Raw genomic sequence first — 23009 nt, forward strand, 5'->3', positions numbered from 1 at the left:
TTTGCTCCAACAGGGTGAAAAAATTCCTTCCTGATCCCAAGAGGCAATCGGATGTTTCCTGGATCAACAGTCACTGTTAGCTTTAATTTAAGGCTTTTAAATACCCAGTTATAATCTGTGCTTCTAGAAAAACATCCAACTTTTTCCTAAAGCAATCTATAGTAGCTGCTGAAACTACTTCCTGGGGGAGCCGATTCCACATTTTCCTAGACCTTACGGAATTCCTTACTTATCCGGAGCTTAAACTTCTTTTTTTTCAGACGCAAAGCGTGCCCTCTTGTTCTTTGTAATGATCTCAAAGTGAATAATCTGGAACAAAGTTCTCTATATGGACCATTTATATATTTATACAGAGTGATCATATCCCCCTTAAATGTCTATTCTCAAAGGAGAATAGATTCCGTTCAGCTAATATCCCCTAATAGATTCCTTGTATTAGTTTAGTTGTCCTTCTCTGCACTCTTTCCAATTCCACAATATCCTTTTTGTGAGCTGGTGCCCAAAACTGGACTGCATATTCCAGATCTGACCAATGCTTTGTACAGGGGCAGGATTTTGGTTCTGATTTTTTAAAGTTCTCCAAGGCAGTAGAGAATACACTTTCATCAGTGAAGCTGGGTAATCCAGCAAACTTGGAATGGATTTTCAAAAAGTCAAGATATTTGTTAGCTATTTGATAGAAAATCAAATCCTAGACCAGATCCATTCCAGGTTTGTTGAATCACCCAGCTTCACAGATGAAAGTGTATTTTCTCCAGTCTTGGAGAACTTTATTAAATCAGGGCCTATGTCTACATCTCTGCAGTCTTTTCCTCTTTTAATACAAGAAAGTACTTTGCTAGCTTTAGATATTGCAGCTTGGCATTGCATGCTGTTATTAAGTCTTTGATCCACCAAAACATCCAGATCATTTTCCAGTTCTGACTCTCACAAATGTATTCCCCTTAGACAGTATGAAGCATGCATGTTGTTAGCCAAGAGCATAATTTTACCTTTATCAATAATAAATATAATTTTCCACTTGGCTGCTCAATCAAACAGTACATCCTGTATGGACCTAAAGCTTACCTAAACTCAACATTTTTACTTAGACAACTCTTCTATATACAGTAAAAAAAGTTTTTTTTTTTTTTTTAAGTGCAAAAAAGGGTGCATCACTGCCCTTTAATGGGAGTGCAAAGCCTCCCGGGATACCTATGACACGCATCCCAGAAGGCTCTGGCTGCTCGTTTTACACATGCCCTTATTTTGGGCAAGCGCAGAATTGGCGTTTTTCTTCCTAGGTGAAAGAGAAGCTGATCTCACTCATGCCCACTAAGATTGTCTTTCTTTTTTTCCCTTCACAGTGGCTATGTCACCCAATCTCACCCAATCATAGGAAGGACCAGCGTCATCGAGGGACTTGTGGGATTAAAGGTAAGCGTAATTTTTTGTTTTTAGTTTAGTTCTGCTTTAATTTTATTACATGAAAGTTCTCTCTATATTTATTTATTTCTCTCTCCCTCCCTTTCTGTCTCCCCTTCTCCTCCCTCTTTCTCACCCTCTCCCTCTCTCCCTCCTACTCACTCTGCCCTCTTCCTCTCTTTTTCTTTATATGTCTCCTTCTTCCTCTCTTGCACACATTTCACTCTCTCTCCCCCATGTCCCTCACACTGAATTTCTGCAGCTTGACGTCAATTTTTAAAGTATCCTGCAGAATAACTTTTGTGTTATGCTTCAGAATATGTGACTTATTTTTAGTGCTTCCTCCTGTTAACTTCTCAGAATTCACCAAAACTTTATTTTCAAGACTCTGATTCTATTCCCACTTAGACCTTTTCTCCAATGGACTTACTGTGTAGGCTGGGATCGCATGAGCATATGATTACCCAAAGGCCCTTCTACAAGGCAGTTTTAAAAGGCAACTCACAGGCTCTCTGTTCACTATTATGGGCTTATAGGGCATTTGCTTTGAGTAAAGGCACGACACTTTAAAAGAGTTCCAGGCAAGAAAAATAGAAAGTGAGGCCTGCATCTTCACAATATCTGGCTGTAAGCCTGATTCATTTTCATGACAGCACAAGGCAAATAGTCTTTCACTAAACTTCTATTTGACCCAAAAAAGGTTCAGAAATTTCAGTCTATATTACCTATATTCCAGTCCTCTACAATCAGAGACTTAAAGCCTCACCTGGCTTCGAACACAACGGACAAATATCATTTGAATGACAGACCTTCCAGACACCAGAGTTCCTACAGATCTTAACCACATCATCCAAGCAATTTTCATTGCTCATAATATTCATAATATTGAAAACGACCATGCTCATAGAGCGCTACACCTTGATTTGCTTCTTCAGATCCCATAGGCATAATTTGTAAGTAATTTACTAATTATTATGAAATTATGCAACATGAGACACAATGAATTTGATGGCATTCTTCTGTAGATATTCCCAGACCAATCTCAGATCAAACATCAACAAAGAGTGTTAGATTAAAAATGTAAAAGTTACTTCAAGACAACAATATTCCTAATCTCTGTGTATCAATAATATTTAGCCTCAGTGTCTGATAAACTGGGAAGACAACCAATGAATATACTTAAATACTTGCCTATTTTCTGCACTGACCTTGGCAAAATAAACCATAGACGGGACTTTCTAGTAAAAACCGCTCCCAAGGAAAGGTCAAAATGACTTTTCAAAAACAATGAATACATTTTTATAGATGATATTTGCTCATTGTAATTAACCTTACTTCTTTGACTCATTGAACTATTGTGATGTTAATTGACTTTGTATGTCACTATACTTACTCATCCAAACAAAAAACAAATCCATAAAACTGAGTTGCCATGCAATACATCAACATGTCGACTCACAAAAGTTAGAATGTTAATCCTCACACACAAGGAAGGCTGTTACAAGGTGAAAATGTGATTTTAGGTGAACCTGATTAGTGCAAAGCCTGGTAAAGTAATCAGATTTGTTGTACGAAGGAGAAAGAGTAGGCGCAAAAAACTTGGTTAAAGTGATGATAAAAATGCTCTGGAGATCGTTTTGACCAGCTCCTCCCCAAAGTCCTTCTGTTCCTTCTTTTAGCAATTAAAACATATCTGACTAGCACGCCCTAGCTTGGTAAAGGGCGGAAGTATTTGAAATCACAACACTTCTCATGATCACACATGTGTCATTATCTCGCGGGGAGAGGGCGGAAATTGCTTATAACCCGCGGCTTCAATCGACCTTACCCTTTTGTGTTGGTTGGCTGTTGACAGGCTGCCCTTATCTCTTTTTTTACCCCAACAGTATCTTCAATCAATTTTCTTTCTTTCTTTTGAGACTGATCCCGTGATGTTCTAATCTCTCTCCTCTCTTCCCCATCATTAGAACAAATTCTTTTGTTAGAACAACTTTACTTTTACCATAAATAACTACATCTAGAGTAAGTACTATATCACTAATTTATTGGTATACACTATTAAAGATTTCTTTCATAAACATGGATTATAATGTATTATACTTACCTAACAGCATTCCTTATCCACTTATGAAATCCAACACTTTGATAGGAGTCCTATGCACTTAATCAGGTAAATATCTCTTGCCTCAGTTTTACTTTTACTTTTATCATCATACCTTCTCCATTAATCATATTCTTTCTTGCATATATTACTATCTATTCACAGATAGACTACTCCAGGATAATTTTCCTGCTATTCACCAAAAATAGACTGTAAGGTATTTTACATAATACCTGTCCCTCCTTTGAATCATCACCATTTCTTCTAATATTGGGCTCATTGGCCCACTACACGGTTACTTTTGTAAGTTTTCCTCATCATAATTTCAATTCATTTCTTTTCATCATTGGAATTATATTCTCATATCTGATATTATTTTCATCAGACAACTAAATCATTCAAATTATGCAGCCAACTCACAAAACCCACAGTACCTGCACTTATTGAACTCGCTGCACTGAAACTCAAGTCAGAACTGTAAGTATTCTATCTATATACATATCTATTTATATATATTTTCTCCCTTGAAAACCATGTTCCTATGTGCAATATGTTTTCCTAGGCAATGTACAAGTGATGACTACATATGTACCACCTTTAAAGAATGTATAAGCTACTTTTTGTTAACGTTACTCAATATTTGTCAAATATGTATTAAGCAATTTTCTACATTTACAATAGTATTTATTCATTTCTTTTAGTTGCTATTCAGCTCTCCAAAATCCCCTAAGGAAGCCTGAATAGGCAAAACGCGTCAGCAAAGGAAATGTATGTCTATTGTCATATATTCAAATGCATCACTAGCTAATTAAGTTCAGTACTTACCTATAACTTAGTTACTAGTTTGAGAATATTCATATATGTTTCAGGATATTCTACGTAAACGGCTTTATATTTCTTTGAATAATAATAAAGTAAACAATTTTATCAGTTAATCACAGTGTCATTAAAAAACCTATTCTTTCTCCTTCCTACAACAAATTCTAACCCTGGTAGGCTATCATTTGACATGAAAAATGTCAAAACCATCTCCAGATCATTTTTATCATCACTTCCACCAAGTTTTTTTGTGCTTACACTCTTTTGTTATTCTCTTTTTCAGTTATTTTTGCTGGCTTTTACTACTCTTTTCTCCCCTTATATTTTAAAGGAGTTGCAACTTGCTTTAGAACATCAACAACATTGATATACCAGGGATGCTTATGAAACACTGACTATTTAAAATACCTCTGTTCACAGACAATGTCATGGTTTCAACAAAATAACATTAATTTATCTATCCAGCCTACACAACAAACTTAGACAGCTTTTCATCTTGTCAGCCTTTTAATCAATTTACACCTAAAATTACACCTATAAACTCAACCTTGCCCCAATAATCTTATCTCGATAGATAGATAGATAGATAGATAGATAGATAGATAGATAGATAGATAGATAGATAGATACTTTTTTTGGAAGAGAGTGAAAAGGTTCCGCTTTCCCAACCTTTGGGTGTGGGTTTTGTGTAGCTTTGGTTGGGATCGTGCAGAGCAAGGGTCTTAGTGGTGATTTATTGGACTAAGGGGGAATCATTGTTGGTGTGCAGTACCCTAATTAGTATAGGAAAGAAAGTGGGAGTAGCTGGTGTTCGGCAAATTATGATTTCAGTTCCCAAGGTGGAGCTGGGCGGCTGGGGGCCATGATAAATGTGGCTGGTTTGGAGTATAATGTTATGTAATTTGCAGGCTTTATCTTCCAGGACCTGCATCCTTGTTGGTTTTGGACTGCTGTAAGTGAAAGGGATCAGTGAAAATAATAGTAATGCTCAATGTTGATGTTATTGTGGTAATGTTTATTTGATAGTTATGTTAACTGTTTTGCAGTTTAAATTGTTTTTTTTAAATAATTTTTATTGAGATTTTCCAAGGTTTACATAACAATAAAATAGAATGTTATACAATGTACGAAAAACCAATATGAAAAGAATGTCCTGAGAATACACAAGACAAATACACAAACACATTAGGATAATGCAATGATGAAATGGTAAAATAAAGAGAAACCCCAGTATCTCAGTGTTTATATATATTTGCAGAAGGAAAAGAAAAGGAATAGAGAGGAGGGTGTGGTGGGGGGTGGGATTGGGGGTGGACTGTCCCGACTTAATGTGTCAGTTCGGTCTTTACAATTAAACACAATAACTCACTCTTCACAAAAAGAGTCACCAGCCAATCTACCATACTTTGAAGATGTACTAAACTGAACCCAGTAATACTTGGCCAGGATAAATTTATCAATCTGATCCATCCCAGCCGTCATCATGTCCTCCATACGGTAAACATCTGCCACCCTCCTTAGCCAGTGCCCAAGGGTTGGCGGTTTGTCACACTTCCACATGACAGGAATACACGCCTTTGCAGCATTCAAGAGATGTCATAATAAAGAGTTTTTGCCTTTTTTGGCATATCAGAGACATGAAGTAATGCCAAATCGGGTTTATCTTTAATAATAATATCTGTAAGCTTATGGATAAGGTCTGCCACCGAAGACCAGTAAGTAGACAAAGAAGGGCACTCCCAGAAAATATGCAATACCGTACCAGGAGCCGATCCACATCTCCAGCAGATATTGTCAGTATGGGGGTAGATCTTAGCCAATTTAGAGGGTGTTCTATACCACCGAGTGGCCAGCTTGTAATTCATCTCCTGGTATTTATTGCAATCTGCAGCCTTGTGGCTAAAGTGGAGTAACATATCTTTTTGAGTTTCTGAAAATTTCACTTTCAAGACCCACCGGGTCACAAAGCCAGGAGTTTCGGGTGCATGTACAGCTAGCAGTGCCTGGTACGAGTAAGACAAGGAACCTTTCAGGGGATTCCCCGCTAAACACAGGGATTCCAAAGACAACAAGGAGCTGCTAAAGGTTGCTGGCCGTGGAAGAACGCGTAACACATAAGTAAGTTGTATACAGTCCCAGGGATCCAAAAGGGGCAACTCCTTAGCATGTTGTAACTCAGGCAAGGGATACCATGACCTATCCTGTGGAAAATGAAATGCCCTGTAAACCCCCCCCCCCCCCGCCCCGGCACGCCACTGGAGAAAAATTGCATCGGAGATCCCAGATGGAGACTCCGGACATCCCAGTATGAGAGACAATGGAGATGGATATTCAACTACCTTTTGAGAGGAGAAAAACGGAGAGACTACTTTAAGGGTCGTCCCAATCAGAGGGTGTTGCATAATAGAAGATTTAACCATATTTGGGGCCCATGCCAAAGAGTCAATTGGTGTCGGTGACAGAGCGTCTTTCAAGCTTATCCAGAGTTTAGACCCACCGTTAGTACACCAGTATAACAAACTATTCAAGTGGACTGCCTGTTGATTGAGTCTGGAAATGCCATACCTCCTTTTGCCTTTGGAAGTCTCAACATTTAAACTCCTATCCGAGGAGAGCCCGAAGACCATATAAACCTCATAAACTCTGATCAAAATTTACTCAGAATATGCAAAGGAACATGTACCGGGAGTGCCTGTAACATATATAATACTCTAGGCATCACGTTCATCTTCACTTTATTACACCTCCCAAACCATGTAAAGGCCATTTGACGGCATTTCTGGAGGTCCTTCCTAATACAGTTGAGAAGCGGCAAAAAGTTAAGTTCCATAATACGTGACAAATCAGCAGGTATCTGTGTACCTAGGTGCTTAATGGAAGTGGCCGTCCACCTGAAAGGGAAAGACGGTGTTAAAGCCAATTGAGTTTGTCTCGGGACAGTAACATTCAGAGCCTCTGACATCTGGAGATTTATTCGATAATTTGATAAAACTGCATTTCTGATTTGCACATCTGCAAATAAAAAACAACGGAGACAAGGGGCATCCCTGCCTTCTTCCATTTGTGATATTGAACGGTTGTGAGAATTTCTCATTTATGCGCACTCTGGCAGTGGGGGTGGTGTATAAGGCTCTAACACACTGTAAAAACCTTTCAGGCAACCCTAAATATTCTAATGTGGGGAGAAGAAAACACCAATCTACTTGGTCGAATGCTTTCTCCGCATCTGTGCCTAGCCTCTCTCAAAGGCAGAAAACCACTCTGATCAGGATGAATAAGTTTACTTAGTACTAGTGTCAGCCGACAAGCTAATATGCTGGTGAATAATTTTAAATTGCATTTTAATAAAGAAATTGGGTGGTAAGTGGTGCAAGATTGGGGATCTTTATCGGGTTTCAGAAGTACAGATAAGTGCGCCTCCAACGTATCAGTGGGCAATGCGTATCCCTGTGAAATAACATTCATCACCTTTACCAAGTGGGGGCCTAAAACAGAGAAAAAACTCTTGTAATATACTAGGGTAAGCCCATCTTGACTTGGTGCTTTACCAGAGGCTGCATGCTTTATAGCTGTCTGCAGCTCGGTAATGGTGATTGGCATTTCAATCATTTCTATGGTCTCCGAAGATAAAGTAGGAAACAGAGGTTCTGAGGTATTTCCGAGTAGCTGCAACTTTATCTGGGGGGGTCTGTCCAGAATAAACACTTTCTATAAATTGCTGTAGTATTCATTAAAAATTTTGGCAATTGCTTCAGTAGCATGAGGAGCAGTATCCGAAGAGTCTTTAATACTAATATACATAGAGTCTTTTAGAATTTATGGCATGGGCCAAGGCCTTTCAGCACTTATTTACATATTGTAGTAAAAACACCTACATTTAAGCAGCTGAGATTTGGCTTTATCTCTATAGACAGCGTTAATTTGTTCACGCACTGCAAGCATGTTCGATTCCAATTCGTCTGTATGCAACTGTTTATGTTTAGTTTCTAGTTGGTGTATTTCACGGAGAAGGGTACTAAACCGTTCAGTATTGGATTTCTTGAGTCTACTCCCTTGTTGAATAAGGAGCCCCCGAACAAAACATTTATGCGCCTCCCACACATGAAGAGGATTTTGGGTTGTACCTACATTTTGTGAGAAAAGGAGGTAAGCTCCTGTTCAATTTTCTCAGGGATCCCCGGGGACTCCAATACCATCTTATTGAGCCTCCAAAAATTGCCAATGGTCGAATCAAGTACCTGAGTAATAACATCGTGTGCGACAAGTAAAAAATCCAGTCTAGAGTATGTCTTATGGACTGGAGAGTAAAAACTATAATCCCTGTCCCCTCGATGTTAAATTTACCAGATGTCTACCAGTTGGCACTCAAGAAGGACCTTTAGCTTCTTATGAAATGAAAAAGGCAAATGTAATCGCCGCTTGGAGACATCCAGCGATGGATTGAGTGTTATGTTTAAATCACCCCCGATCACATTTAAATTGTTTTAACATAAATTGGAGTTTTAATTATAGGTAATAAAACAGCTGCTTGCAGACAATTGAAATTTAAAGGGTAGTTGGTATATTTTTATTGGGTAAGGAAGATTTAGAGGTAGGTATGGCTGGGCAGCTTTTGGCTGGGGGAATGTAAGCCGTAATGATGAATTCTGAGATACCCTGGTCATGACTAATGGACAATATCCAGCCCTTTTCTCCCCAGTCATTTTGCCCCTGGCCTACCCTTTTTATTAATTGGAGTTTTGTTCATTCAAGTATTGAGGCTTAGCATCATATGGGTGTTTCATGGGGTAGTTTACATGATAGCAATGGAATTTCTTTTATTCAGAAAGCTATATACATCAAACCTTTCCCACTATGATCTTTCTGCATTATACATAAAAGCTCAGAAAAAAGTGACCATGTTAAAAAGTCTAAAAGATGGTATGTAAAAAAAATTGTGTAAATTAGCAAAAAAATGATGGGTTGGGACATGTACCATGTAGATTTTTAGATGACAAGACCTTTGCAAGATCAGTATTTGCTGAATTATGTTCTATGGGAAAAAATGTTCATCACCTAATAGGATTTCTCAGTCAATTATCCTAAGCAATTATTACACCTTCTAGGAAGAAATGAAATCTGGGAGACCTAATGCTTTTTATACATAATCAGTCTTGTTCATTTAATGCAATATGAATGTAATTTTACTAGCATGGTCTTCAATGTATTTAAAAGATGAATTTTTACAGGGCACGTTGAGTATATTAAACAATCAATGTGCCCTGTGTTGCAGAAGGGTAATATACAATATTTATTTGGATGTACTTTCCTAAAATCATGACATATCTTGTAAATGTGAGTTAGAACATCCGGGACTTTTTATTTCATATTAAAGCAATACTCTAGTTAAAGCTTAATGTTTTAAAGCTGTGTCTAAGAATGAGCATCCTATATAACTGAATTTGAAATATGTTCTTGCTTCTTTGGACATTCTTAACTGCCTATTATAAAACACTGTTTGTTTCAATAGAATTTTGAAAGTTGCAAAATGTTCATGCCATGGATAATTTATATAATATATACATGTATATTTATAAATGTTGTAATATTTAGTAAGGGAGTGTTGTTTTTATTGGTGTTCTGTACAAAAATTAGTCTGAATGACAAAGTTGTTAGAAAACTCTGGTAGAAAAAGTATTGTCTGTAGTCAGTCCTGCCTCTCCAGCCCAGGTAAATTTGATTTTGGAGACCAGTGGAAATAAGGTTCTGAAGGGGCTTGGGTGCTCTGGTGTGGTTTAAACTGCAGGACTGTAACAGGCTTACAGGAGTCTTCCCACAGGACAGATGGATGATCAGGAGTTGGTTGATGGCCGATGCATGCAAACAGAAGCCAATGACTTCCAGGGACCTTGTCAAAATAAGCATTTATGTCATAATAAGCATATGGTTAGTACAGTGTAGACAGAGCGAAAAAGGTGGTATCAAATAAAAAACATTAAGCAAGAGCGAATCAGGTAGGCAGGCCAAGGTCAATAATAGATGAGTTGGGGACCAAGCAACAAGGAGAAGGATAATCTGGACACAGAGAATCCTAGGTTGCAATTAAGTAAAGAAACAGCTAAAGATCTTGCAGCTGACCTTTTAATAGCCCTCTTGGCACCACTGCAGGTAACAAGCATGTGCATGCATGTATGGATGTGCTTCTGTGTGTGTACTGTGGAACATTCATGAGAATGCACATAGCATTGTTGTGAAGTACACATTCAGGTGAACCATGTGCAGAAGCACGCACAGGAGTTTAATCCTGTTTAAACAGCTCATTCTTTTTTAAAGTCAGCCAAAATGACAGCAAGGGTGGGTACATGTTTTTTGTTTGCAGGTTTTGGCCATTGTTGGATAGCTTCTGTTTTGTTTAACAGGTTTTATTACCCCATGACCAGTTGTTTACTCTAGTCTAACAAACTTTTGAGGATTGGCAATGAGGTCTACATCTGGTAAAGCTAATGGAGACTCTGTTGATGGCCCTCTGAAATGTGGTAAGGAAATTATGTAACCTAAAAGGAATCTTAATGTATTGCTCTAAGTTAATGCATGTCCCTAATCTGTCTATAAATTCACAGCGCTTACGTCAAACTGGTAAATTGGATTTTATATTGTTTTTATTTTGTACTATTGTGTGAGTTTTACTTTCGGTTTGATTTTCATTATTTTGAAATAAATCAAACAATCCACACCACATCATTTTGTATATTGATTTATTTGGAGGAGTTTTTTTGTTTCTTGTACTGTAACTTTGGTGGACTGGATTTATTCTGGAGAGAAATTTCCCGGTTTTACACTTGGTAGACAGAGGTTGGTTGTTCGGGTCTATGTTTTGAGTTTAATGCCTTTGGTTTGATGTTCACGTAAGTGAATTTACTGCTGACAGTGATAGGATTGCTTTATACATCGCCACCAGCAACTAAAGTGGAAAGCATAATTTAAACATTTACAGACAGTCCCCAAGTTAAGGACACCTGACAAATGGACAACTCCTAGATACAAACGGGCTTCCCTGCTCGTTCGTGTGAAGGACAGAGGCTTGATAGGGAGGAGGCGGCGGTTTGCATGACTTGCAGAAGAAATCTTTTGCTAAACACAGCTGGGACTGAGCTCTTCTGCAACATCTTGTAACACTTTAATGACCAAGACAAACTCTACAATTGTTTCTTTTTGCATATCATAGCACAGATTGCTCAAGAAGTTAATGAATGTCTAGGCTCCATACAGTTAGGATTTTTTACAATAACTAACTCCATGCTGCCTGACACACTGTTGAGACAAACATCTGTCCTAATTGCATTTATTAAAATATTGTACCTGTTCTGATTTACAAATTTACAAACAAACAAACTACCTGTATATGCTATTAGTGCTGTTTTGTATGTTTATAGGGGTTATCACCACCAATGTATAGTCTGATTTTTGTAAAAAGTATTTAAATTTCAATTAAAGGCTCAAAAGGTATTACTATTTAATATTTATAAGTTTATTACCCTGAGGCATGGGGTAATTATCAAATTGTGTCACTGCATTAAACTTCTGGAAGTTGTAACAGAACCTTTACTGTCTGACTTTTTGTAAGCCACTCAGTCTTTTAGAACATTTTAACATGTGCAGCAGTTAAAATAAAAAAGTAATCCTAATAATCTTAGCACCTACTAGTGTTCTGTCATGTCCACATTGCCCGCCAGCAGAAAGCATTGTCAGTCTGTGGTCATCAGTAGTGTTGGTGTTCGAATTCGGGTTGTTCCTATATTCGACCCAAAAATGGCAGTTCGAATTCGGGCAGACCCGACCCTAAAAACACGGAATTCAACTTGGGTGTTTGAAAATATGTTAAAAAAAAAAGATGAACTCCAAATGAACTCTCAATGGAATTTCTCCATTGAGAGTTCATCTGAGTTCAGTTCCCACAGTTCCCAGGCTGTACTTATCATTGATAAGTACAGCCCCGGGAGCGTAGGAACTTGTGGTCACAGCTGATAGGAGGCATGCAAGTGCTTTCAATCAGCTGTCACTGCAGATGAACTCTCATTTTACATGTACATACGCTAGGGCTGCAAAAGCAATCGGGGGACCGCTCCCCGGATTGCATTTGCAGTTCTACACAGTCCCGAAAGCATATGGTTAGCCCCCCCCCCCCCCCAGACTTTAATGCTGTCTGAATTTGGCGTTCGTTCACCCGAAAAATATTGCACTTTTCGATCGAATAGCTGCCGACCAACACTAGTCATCAGGAAGTTCATCGGCCCAATAATTATGCTCTTGCAACTTAAGATATTTTTTTCTGCAAGATGAAGGCTGCCTGCATTGCTGCTGTAATTGTAATTTTGAGGCATTCAAAAGTCCAATACACTAATGAAAGCTATATGTTTGGTGTTCTAGTACCTTCTACTGACAACTTCTTGACAGATTTCCCCTACAGGAATAACGGTAATGATTATGTACTGTAGAATGATTATGTACCTTTGTTCTTACAATTAAAGGCAGCTGTCTAATTTTGTACTTCCTGTCACTTTGTTATATTCCAATCTATGGTTTGAAATAAAGAGACAAATAAAGTTTAACTTTTCTTAGACTTTTGTTGGAAATATAGGGCACATTAAAGTTACTTTTAACAAGATACCCTTGTCTGTTTGAGCATTTAGGCAAACTGTCAAAAGATTTTTTAACATTTTGGCTTTCATTGTCTGTTTCTTTCCTATCTTTGCAAATACATTGCATCTTCGAAGACAGCTAAAGGAAATTGAAGTTTCAATGCTCTTAGAAATAGGTATAAGGACACTTTTAAAGTCTAAACAAACTCAAACTTTTAAAGTAAAATTAGGTCACTTCAACTAAAATTCAAAATGTGCATTTTTTGGCCTCAGTAGTTCAATTCCATTGTATTCTCCAAACAATATAACATGTACAAGATGTCCAATGGGTCAAGGTAACATGCACATTCATTTTTTGCTAGTTGATTTTAACTGTCTGTTTTGCTAAAAAGTGCTAACAAAACCAAAAAAACTAAAAATTAAATATGAAAAATATCTGAAATTTTGAAACAGTTAACAGAAAATGATTTTGCTATTTATTGTTGGGACTCTACTGTATTGTTAGATTCTAAATTACATGTGCAGCTTTGCATGCTGGGAGAACTCAAAGAATACAATAGACTTGCATGAAATGAATTGTAAAGCATGGATTTCTCAGTATGCTCTCTTTATAGTGTGTGTGTACATTATTAAATAATCATTGATAATACAATAGGAATGTTTTTACAACTGCCTATTGTATTATGACATTTGAAATTCATGTTGATCTAAAGGGGTGGGAAGAAGCTTTGTCCTCTATACTGTGTAACATAGCTTAAAGTATGTCCAGCAGACTTAATCTTCTTGGTTATTATAATGACCATTATGGAATTATCTCTATATGGGTTATGCTAAAGGTGGATAATAACTGTAAAAACTAACACAGAAATTGTATCAGCAGGAGGATTTAAAAAATTTAAATCAATGGGAAAGCTAAAATATGAAACAGATAGGAATGCAAGATTATTGTTTACCACGGTGACAATATTCTAAATAAAATACAAACATCCAAAAATACTTGGAAACTATTACTAAGTAGCGACACAAAAACACAAGAATGAATTGGAAAATCTACATTATGTTTTGTAAGAACACATAACAAAACTGTAAATGAATGGAGGATCAAATACATGTATACGTGTTTTCAAGTAGAATTTTGGTAGAATCAAGACTTGTGGTCTCAGGAACAGGTAGTACAGCATCATCCAAAATCATTTTCTCTGTTTTCAGGTATGATTAAGTCTACAGGACACATAGTAAATTATATGTTAATCTTCACCTTGTAGATTTTACAGTAGAATTGTTTTTTTTTCAAGTGAAATCCTGGAAAAATCAAGGCTTGCATGTATGTGTGTAAAGAAATCCTCAAATATTAAAATGTATCCACAGATAAATGTATAGGAACTCAGGAATAAAACATAGTTTAGCAGTTTGTCACCAGCATTAATAACCACCCGGGCGGTTAGCCCGACCTTGGTACGGGGTAAGTAAACTTGCTACTATCATTTAGCTATAAATATAAACAAGCGTTATATTGCAATCCGATTGTCATACAACATTGTATGACAATCGGATTACAACTGAAATAAAATACTTACCCTGTCCCCGCAGCTCCCCTGGATATGTCTTCTTTCTTCATCCGGCGTGTGCAGTGACGATCTGCGGGGTTTCCCGGTGACGTTGCTGCATGTGTCGGTGCGGGCGGGAGGCGGGGCGGGACATTCAAATAACTTTGCATTGAACTCAATACAAAAAAGCTGTATATATATATATATATATATATATATATATATTATATAAGCTACTGTACAGGTGCATTATACACTATTTTTTTTTAAGATTTTTTTTATTAAATTTATAAAATTTTGGACATATTTCAGTGAGTTATGCAGTAATTCGGTGAATTATAAGTAATTATTGAGTAATTCGGTGAATTAAAGCCTACAATCTAAAAAAAATTTCCATGCAAAAAATTTAATCATTTAGCATGGAAGTACGGAAAGAATTAGAACACCCGGCGTTCGCGTACGCGTCCCTCGGCAATTCCTGATGATATCAGTGCATGCGCCCATCGACGGGAAATTCAAATATTTTGTATTGGATTCAATACAAAGTCTTGTATCCAATCCAATACAAAATAATACAAAATATATTGATGTGGTTTTGTCTATAGGTATGTGACATTGGACTCTGTTTTAAAACTTACCACACTAGGGAGGTGTTTTCGAAAAATATATTACTATACAGTATACCGAATTATTGCATTTTCAGTATATTTTGATTTTTTTATGTATTCTTGTTTAAGCTCATTTTTGTGTTTTTATTTAATTTTATTAAAAGTACATTTTTTTTTACATGATTGTGTGTTTCAAACTTTTTTATATTCATAATATCTACTAGACCCTTGTTCGGACATATTTCTGTAAGTTACAGGTCTACAATTTAAAAAAAAAATCATGAAAAACAGTGTACTGCTTTTGGTACAGAAATCTAAACATCATTGAAACGCCCAGGTGGTTCAAGAAGTTACCTGTCTAATGCTGTGTTGAGAATAAAGCCCACAACTAAGCAGTGAACATCTGAAACCCGTTTTAATTTTAAATTTTGTAAAAAAAAAAAAATGGAAATCTTAGGTAAGGAACTGTTGCCGTTAAAACATTATTCACCTTCATAATTTGATTACCTGTTTATCCTGCCAGTGGAATCATTAGTGGAATAATTAGGTTTTCATTTTCTGCAATAGGGTGACAACACTGTTCTGCAGGGAAATCACAAACCAACGTTGCCCTGTGGACAGGGTAATCTTAGATGGATGTGAACTTTCAAGAGGAAGTTGAATACCAATAAGGAAGTGAAAAACCAACTGCAACTAAAATGTTTAGGCAGTTACAACAAAAGTTTTTTTTTTTTTTTAGAAGTCTTGAGCAGTCCCTGGGTCTACACATATTAATATGATGTTACACAAGGACCCAGAAAAGAAAAAACAGTGCTAATTCAAGTGATAGACTACATCATATATTTCACTTGATTTTGCCCAAAGCTACATTTTAAATGTTGTTTCTGACATATTTTACATTTTTATATTCAGTGTTTTTGTTTAATACAAACAATGCACAAAAAACAGTGCATCTAGCAACGTTTCTAGCATAACACATTACAACGTACAGTCACTGGCAAAGTGCATTGGGCAACGTGAAAATGTAAATGTGGCATTCATTTTTTCTCTTTGATATAATGCCCCTGATTCATCAAGCAGAATCGGATGATCGCTCGCGCATTCGTATTCGCGATCCGAAATCGTACGCCATCGCGCTATTCAGCAACTGAAAAAGCTCGTGGCCGGAGCCGCGCATCTCCGGCAGGTTTACACTGGCGAGGTTGCATTAAAAGTCACTGTTCCCCTAAAAAGTCATTCTTTCTAATGGCACACATATTACCCATAGCCCTAAAAAAAAATGTTTGCGCTGTTTAAATGGTTTAAACATTTATGTGCGCTAAGAAAAAAGCATATTTTAAATCACTTATTTCTTTCCTGTTAGGCAAGAGTTTTCAACTAATTGCTATGATCTCACCATTGAGCTTAACAGATCCTCCTTAATCGCGCAGCTGAAATCTAATCGCCTTAATTGGCAGATTCGAGCCCCCTATTGCTCATTATTATTAAGGCAGGAATCCGGCTGGCAGTGAGGAGGCGAGTGTACGCGCACACTCGAGTCCGGACCACGGTAAACCGCGATCGCTGGCCGCGCGTACTTTCGCGCTTCCAGCGAACGCGGAGTTTATTGATGAATCAGGGGCAATATGTGGATTTTTGGTATATTCACCTATCCTGGGTTTTTGATTCTTTTTATATGCATTGACAGTTTAGGAAGTAACCTTATGTAAAAAGGAACTAAATGTTATGTATATGCAAATTAATTTGAATTCCAATCAATCATGCATTAAACTGGCTTTGGCAGAAATCCCTACGGATTGTGTATTTGCCAACAACAGTTTGATGTTTTAAAAGTATTGAAAGGCAGAGCCAATTAACTGTAGACCTATAAATCCCAGTGGAACGATGTACCTGCTAATAGAGCAAATGATATCAGAAAATGACTAGAGATGAAAAGATTTATACAGTAATCTAACAATACAAACCCCTGATTCTTTTAGAGCTGCACGTCAACATTCAGTCGTGCATTCAGTCCAAAATCTTGTAATATCTATTTTCTATTCACAATTGCTTTTCTAGGATGTTTATTATTTCCAGTCAATTTGGATTACTCCATGCTCCTAAAGCTGACCTAGTGTTACAGCCCACTTATTTGCTTTGCGTTCTTCTCCATTTCACAACACTCAACACTTCTCATCGGCTGTCACACACAGCACATAAGTTGGGGAGGGCACAACATCCTGCTGGTGACATACTAGCAATTCTGTGTTGCCCAAATCCTAAAAGATGATGGTACATATTACATGCTTTGGGATATTCAGCATTGCTAAGGAAACTAGATTAACACCCCTCTGCAATACTGAAGTTAGAGGATAAGCAAACATGTTTCTTTATTCATTAACTATTTACCAATGATCACTGGTTTGCCAAGCTAGATGAACCTATCATCCTGCTAAACTAGTTAGGATGTCATTTAAACCAACTATTCTACTCTAAACTCCAACTATTTATCTTGTTGTAGAGCACTTTGGTGGTCCCTTACTCATCCTTGCTGTCCCGGTCACCTGCACACCATGACTTACTGGAGGACAATATGTAGAATGCATTACATGACCCATAAAATAATGCTTTTGGATCTTAAAAAAAAAAAAATAATAATACTCACATAGCACAGTTTATATTGTTTTGCATTTCATAAAAATATTTTAAGCAATACCCACCTTAATTCTATATATTTAATTATATATACTAAAGAGTGGGATTCTGTTTCCTAAGCTCAGTAATCATATTGTCTGTAGAGATTAAAGTGAGTTAAACTAATTTTAATTTTAGTTTTAATCACATGGGCAGTTGTGTAAGTGGTTACAGGGTGGTTTTCATTTGTTTGGATGGTATGAGCATATAGGCAACTGATCAGTGGTTGGTAGGCATTTAGCAGCCCTGTAACTGCTGACACAACCAGAATGTAGATAGTGAATACAGGACTAAGCAAGAGCCCCTGGGGAAAAGGTTAAGTATTTGTAGGGATCAACACCACAATGTTTGAAAATGGGATTTGCAAAGAGGATCAAAGGACTTTACAGTTTGCTTCACTGAAACACTTTCCAAATGATAAGTATGTGAAGGTACAGTATGCAGTGTACAATAACCTTTTAATATTGAAATAACAATAAAGTAAAATTCAGTGATAGATATCCTTAAAAGGCTGATAATGAATGTCTTTTAATAAACTTTACAATGTGCTTGAACTATTTTATAATGCAAACCTAGTACAAAGTTCAGCATCATATGGCTTGCAGTTTATCAAATTTTAAATTTACAAGATAGTAAAAATGCTTTTGGTTTCTTTGAACCATGAACAGATTATACTTGTGTGGTTTCCCCTTGTAAAAAATGGAATTTCCTATCACAGTAACTGAAAGTAAGGGTTGAGAAGGGTAACCTGAAAACCCTGAATATGCATATATCCCTAAGGGCATGGCCAACTTTATTTTGACAGTCTAGCTAGTGAGGAAACTGAGTTCTGAAATCTTTGGCATGACAAACCAGAATGATAACATGTCATGACAAATACAAACAAGTGATTTTCAGAAATCTAACAGAGCAGAAGTATCCACTTTGGAGGGTCAAGGTTTAAGAATGAAAATAACAAATTGTCCAATCAACAGGGAATATAGTTGTACGGGCTGGCTGCCATGAAACTAGGCTTGTAATCACTCAGTGAAGCAAAGTGTATATTTCAAGCTGACTGCAGTCATAAAAGGGTAAAGACAGTTCATGTAAGGAGATAGTGTTTAGGAGATAAAAGTTTTATGGTATCATTGTGCAAAGTTTATTTATTCTATACTTTTTCACATGATGTTATAGCAGCGACTGCTGATCAAAAATGACGTTGAAAGAAGACGTTAATAGACCTAAACGAAGCAAAGCTCAAAGAAGAGACTATATGACTTAGAAGAGGAATTATAGGCTAGGAAAGACTTAATTTTAGGTGAAGCTTGCCAAGCCCGACAGTCACCTGGGGTAGGCCATAGAGACTGTTGTGATGGGTTTGTAGAGTCAGGGTCCTTATGGAAGCTACTGAAGAGCTAAAAAGTTCTCCCTTACACCCGCCTTTTTGATAGAATACAGGTAGTCCCCGGGTGACAAACGAGATAGGGACTGTAGGTTTGTTCTTAGGTTAAATTTGTAGGTCTGAACAGGTACATTATTTTATTAAATGCAATTAGGACATATGTTCGTCTCAACATATTTTTAGGCAGTGTGGTGTCAGTTACTGTATAAAATCCCACTGTTAATCACGAACAAAGCAAAAAAACAAAGCAAAAACAATCTTTACAGAGCCTAGACATTCATTAACTGCTGGATCAAGCTGTGCTTTGATATGCAAAAAGAAACAGCTGCTGAGTTTGTCTTGGTCATTAAAGAGTTACAAAAGATTTAGCTTGCAGAAGAGCAAAAGATTTCTTCTGCAAGTCATGCGACCCCCCCCCCCCTATAAAGCCTCTGTCCTGCACACCAACAAGCAGGGAAGACCCGTTTGTCTCTAGGAGGCGTCCGTATGTTGGATGTCCCTAACTCTATGATACCTGTATTTGAGCTGTTCAAATATCATAGCAGCTAGAAATCTGTGCTACAGAGCCACAACATGCACAGGAAATAGTTAAGTGGCTAACATAGAAATATTTTACTTAGTTGCTACTTGCAAAGTATGGATGCCAATCCAATGTAATGATAAGCCATGCTTGCAGCAGGACCTACGCTGAAACCTAACCTTTTGAAAAATGTGTTAAGACTATTCCACTATGAGATATTCATGTTTTTTGGAATTCGTGCCATCACCTTATATTTGACTTGAGTTAGTTACAGCACATGTCATTTTTTTAAAGTCATGATAAACATTTGCACCAAAATAAATGAGATTTTTTGAACTGACTTTTTACCTTAATTATGGTAATAAATGAACTTGCATTTTAGCATTTCATTATGTTTTGGAATATTAAAATGCCTTAAAAATCATTTCAAACTATCTATATTATGTTATTAGGTGGCTAACATAGGCTTCCTCCTATTCATGCTTCCAGGCACAGAGCAACCTATTATTTGAAAGTGCTACTAATGCATATTCCTTCCCCTCTTCTGTTAATCCCTCTACCGCCCCACAATCCAGTTATAAAGAGTTAGTAAAGTGAGTTAATCACATGAATAATGACTTGCTGCAAGGGAATATTCTTGGTCATGTGTATGCATTTCTCCTTTCAGACTTTGAGTATGTAGAAGATGTGGAAGCAATATAATTACAGATGGTGGGGAAAGTTTTGCCGCACCACAGATTTCATCGAGAGCAACACCTTATTAGGACAAGTTTGTAGCAGTAAAAGGGCTGCACTCCTACTCATTTCTCCAGTTTTGCATACCCCCTCCCCCACCTTCCACAATAATTTTTTCGTGCTACTGCATTTATGGAGTATAGTGACAGGTTTTAGAAGGTCATGAAAGTGCCTTGAGGAAAGTAAATATTTTCACACTTTCCTCACCTCACTAAGCTGCCTATATATTATCCAGCCACTGTAAAATATATATGGCTATTATCTCTCAATTAATACATGCTAAGTTTTCATTTAGGATAAAACCTGTATTGCTTCTCACTTTCTTATTAACTAAGCTACCATGTCACTAGAACATATTTGTGACTATCTTCTCTCCAAGCCTAACTGACCTTCTTTATCCTCTGCCTTATTCAACCATTTACCTACTATCCTTTCAAATACATTGAATCCGTATTTTGAATGTTATAGAAATATTGTTTTTGTGCACTCTGTTTTGACATGTTATTGAATTTTAAAGGCAATGCAGTGTGGTACTGTAAAAAGAAGCTCATAAACTATACTCATAAACTGTTGTGCCACTAGCCAATTTGTAACAAACTGAGGGCTTTTTTTTAGGTTTTAAAAGAAACTTTCGTATAACTTTTAGATTTGCTGTAGATGCTTCTTTCACTTGTACATTTAGGCCTATTACTGCATGGTAAAAAATCATTTGCTGACTAAACTACCTTAAAAATATATGCTTTTAAAAAAAATGCTAGAATGGAAGGCAAGCAGTAGCAAGTTTAAATTTCTTCATATCAAAGAGCAATTCTGAGCCAATCTATAGGCTTTTTCAGGCATGGAGTATAACAAATACAGCAACAACAATCAATGCACAGTATACACCCAATAACCATGTCTACAGCATGTCCTGGGTCTCCCAATATATCCTGCATCCATCTACACTAAACCTGATGGGGTGGCACCATGACTCCAGCTTTCCCAATTCACCTGTGTGTGTTAAAGCCAGGGATAAGCGAGAATGCCTCTGTCATTCTTGCAATAATTTCCTCGAAGTTCCGATGGGTCCACGAAATTTTGCCAAACCATCAGAAATCACTATAGGAGGTTTATCGCAGCTGCATTCATAAATACAGCCGTGGGAATACTCCTGTCAGTGAGCAAACCCCGGAAACTACAGGTCAGAATGAGGGAAAGCCCTCATTTTGACCTGTGGCTCCCGGGGATCTCTCACTGAGAGGATTCTCACAGCTCCATTTATAAATGCAGCCACGATACTCCTCCTCTCAGAGTGAGTTATGCGGCTTGCGTTTATAAATGAACACGACCGTGGGAAAAATCAGAGGATTTTTCCCACACTTCATTAATTCATGAGCATCCAGAAACTCTATCCAAGAACACATGCAACTATTAAAGGGCTGCAAGACCAATCAGGTGAGCAGAGCTGACAGCTCTGCTCCCCTGATTGGTCTTGCAAGTCCCAAAAATTCTGTCTCGCTGGCCGAATTTACAAAGGCCGTTCTCGCTTACATGTTTGGTGTTGGTGCAAAGGTTTTGTAATAAATATATGAGAAGCCATCCAGACCCCGTGTTTCATCCATAGAGATGTGTTTATTAGGAGATTCTACAGCCGAATTCTTCTAAACAGGGAGAGCAGCTGTGGTGATATTCATGAATATGTGTATGAAAGTTGGAGGCATCCCCGGATTAGGAGTTGTGTACTGTGGTGTCGGAATATTATTCACTAAGGAGTTTAATAATGACCTCTGGGTCACAATAAATTCCAAATGAACGGTCGTGTAACGAAAGTGGGCTAATTTAGATGTTTGCTCCTGAATCTGCTGGGCAAGTAGAGTATCCAATTAGTTCCCTTTTATCATAGTAATTTTGTCTCAGGAACAAAAGGGATCTTTCCACCTTGTCTAGATCTAATTGCTTAAGCTGATGCCAAATATCTACTACTTGCAGAAGAATAGGTGGGGGTAGAATATAACGATTTCTTGAGATTGGGTGTTTAGGAGTAACGAGCGCTGATGGAGTTTATCACCACCCACCTTGTCCCTAGCCATCCTTGATGAATGTATCAACCTTCTGGGACTGAGATTGATTTTGTGAGGGAAAAGGAAGTGTATGGCAACACCCCTGATTTTTTTTGAGGTAGTCAGGACTAAAAAAGTTGGTGAAAAATGACATTTGGCAAAGTTAAGAGTATGGCCCTGATCCAGGTGTGTCTCCTGCAAGAAGGCTATATCTGCACATTCCTGCAGTTGAAGTTTACATTTGGCATAGAATTTCAGACCTTTAACATGTATTGAACAATATTGAAGCTTATTCAAAAACATTATTTAAAAAAATTATGAACAAGGATTATACATTGAAGGCAGTACTTGTTGGTTAACCTTACCTATGTGCCCTCCTAACCTTCTACCAAGGAAGCCAGACCCATTCTGTAGGGGAACACTAAAGGGGAGGAAGAGAAAAAACAAGTGATAACCAACAAAAAAAACACAAATAGCCTGAAATATTTAAATGTTCAAGAGTATTCAGACCAGAACCACCTCCACGCCCATGGACCAACCAGAATGAATCCAGTGGTCAAAATT

This window comes from Pyxicephalus adspersus, chromosome 11 (assembly GCF_032062135.1).
Source record: "Pyxicephalus adspersus chromosome 11, UCB_Pads_2.0, whole genome shotgun sequence".
Classification (NCBI taxonomy): Eukaryota; Metazoa; Chordata; class Amphibia; order Anura; family Pyxicephalidae; genus Pyxicephalus; species Pyxicephalus adspersus.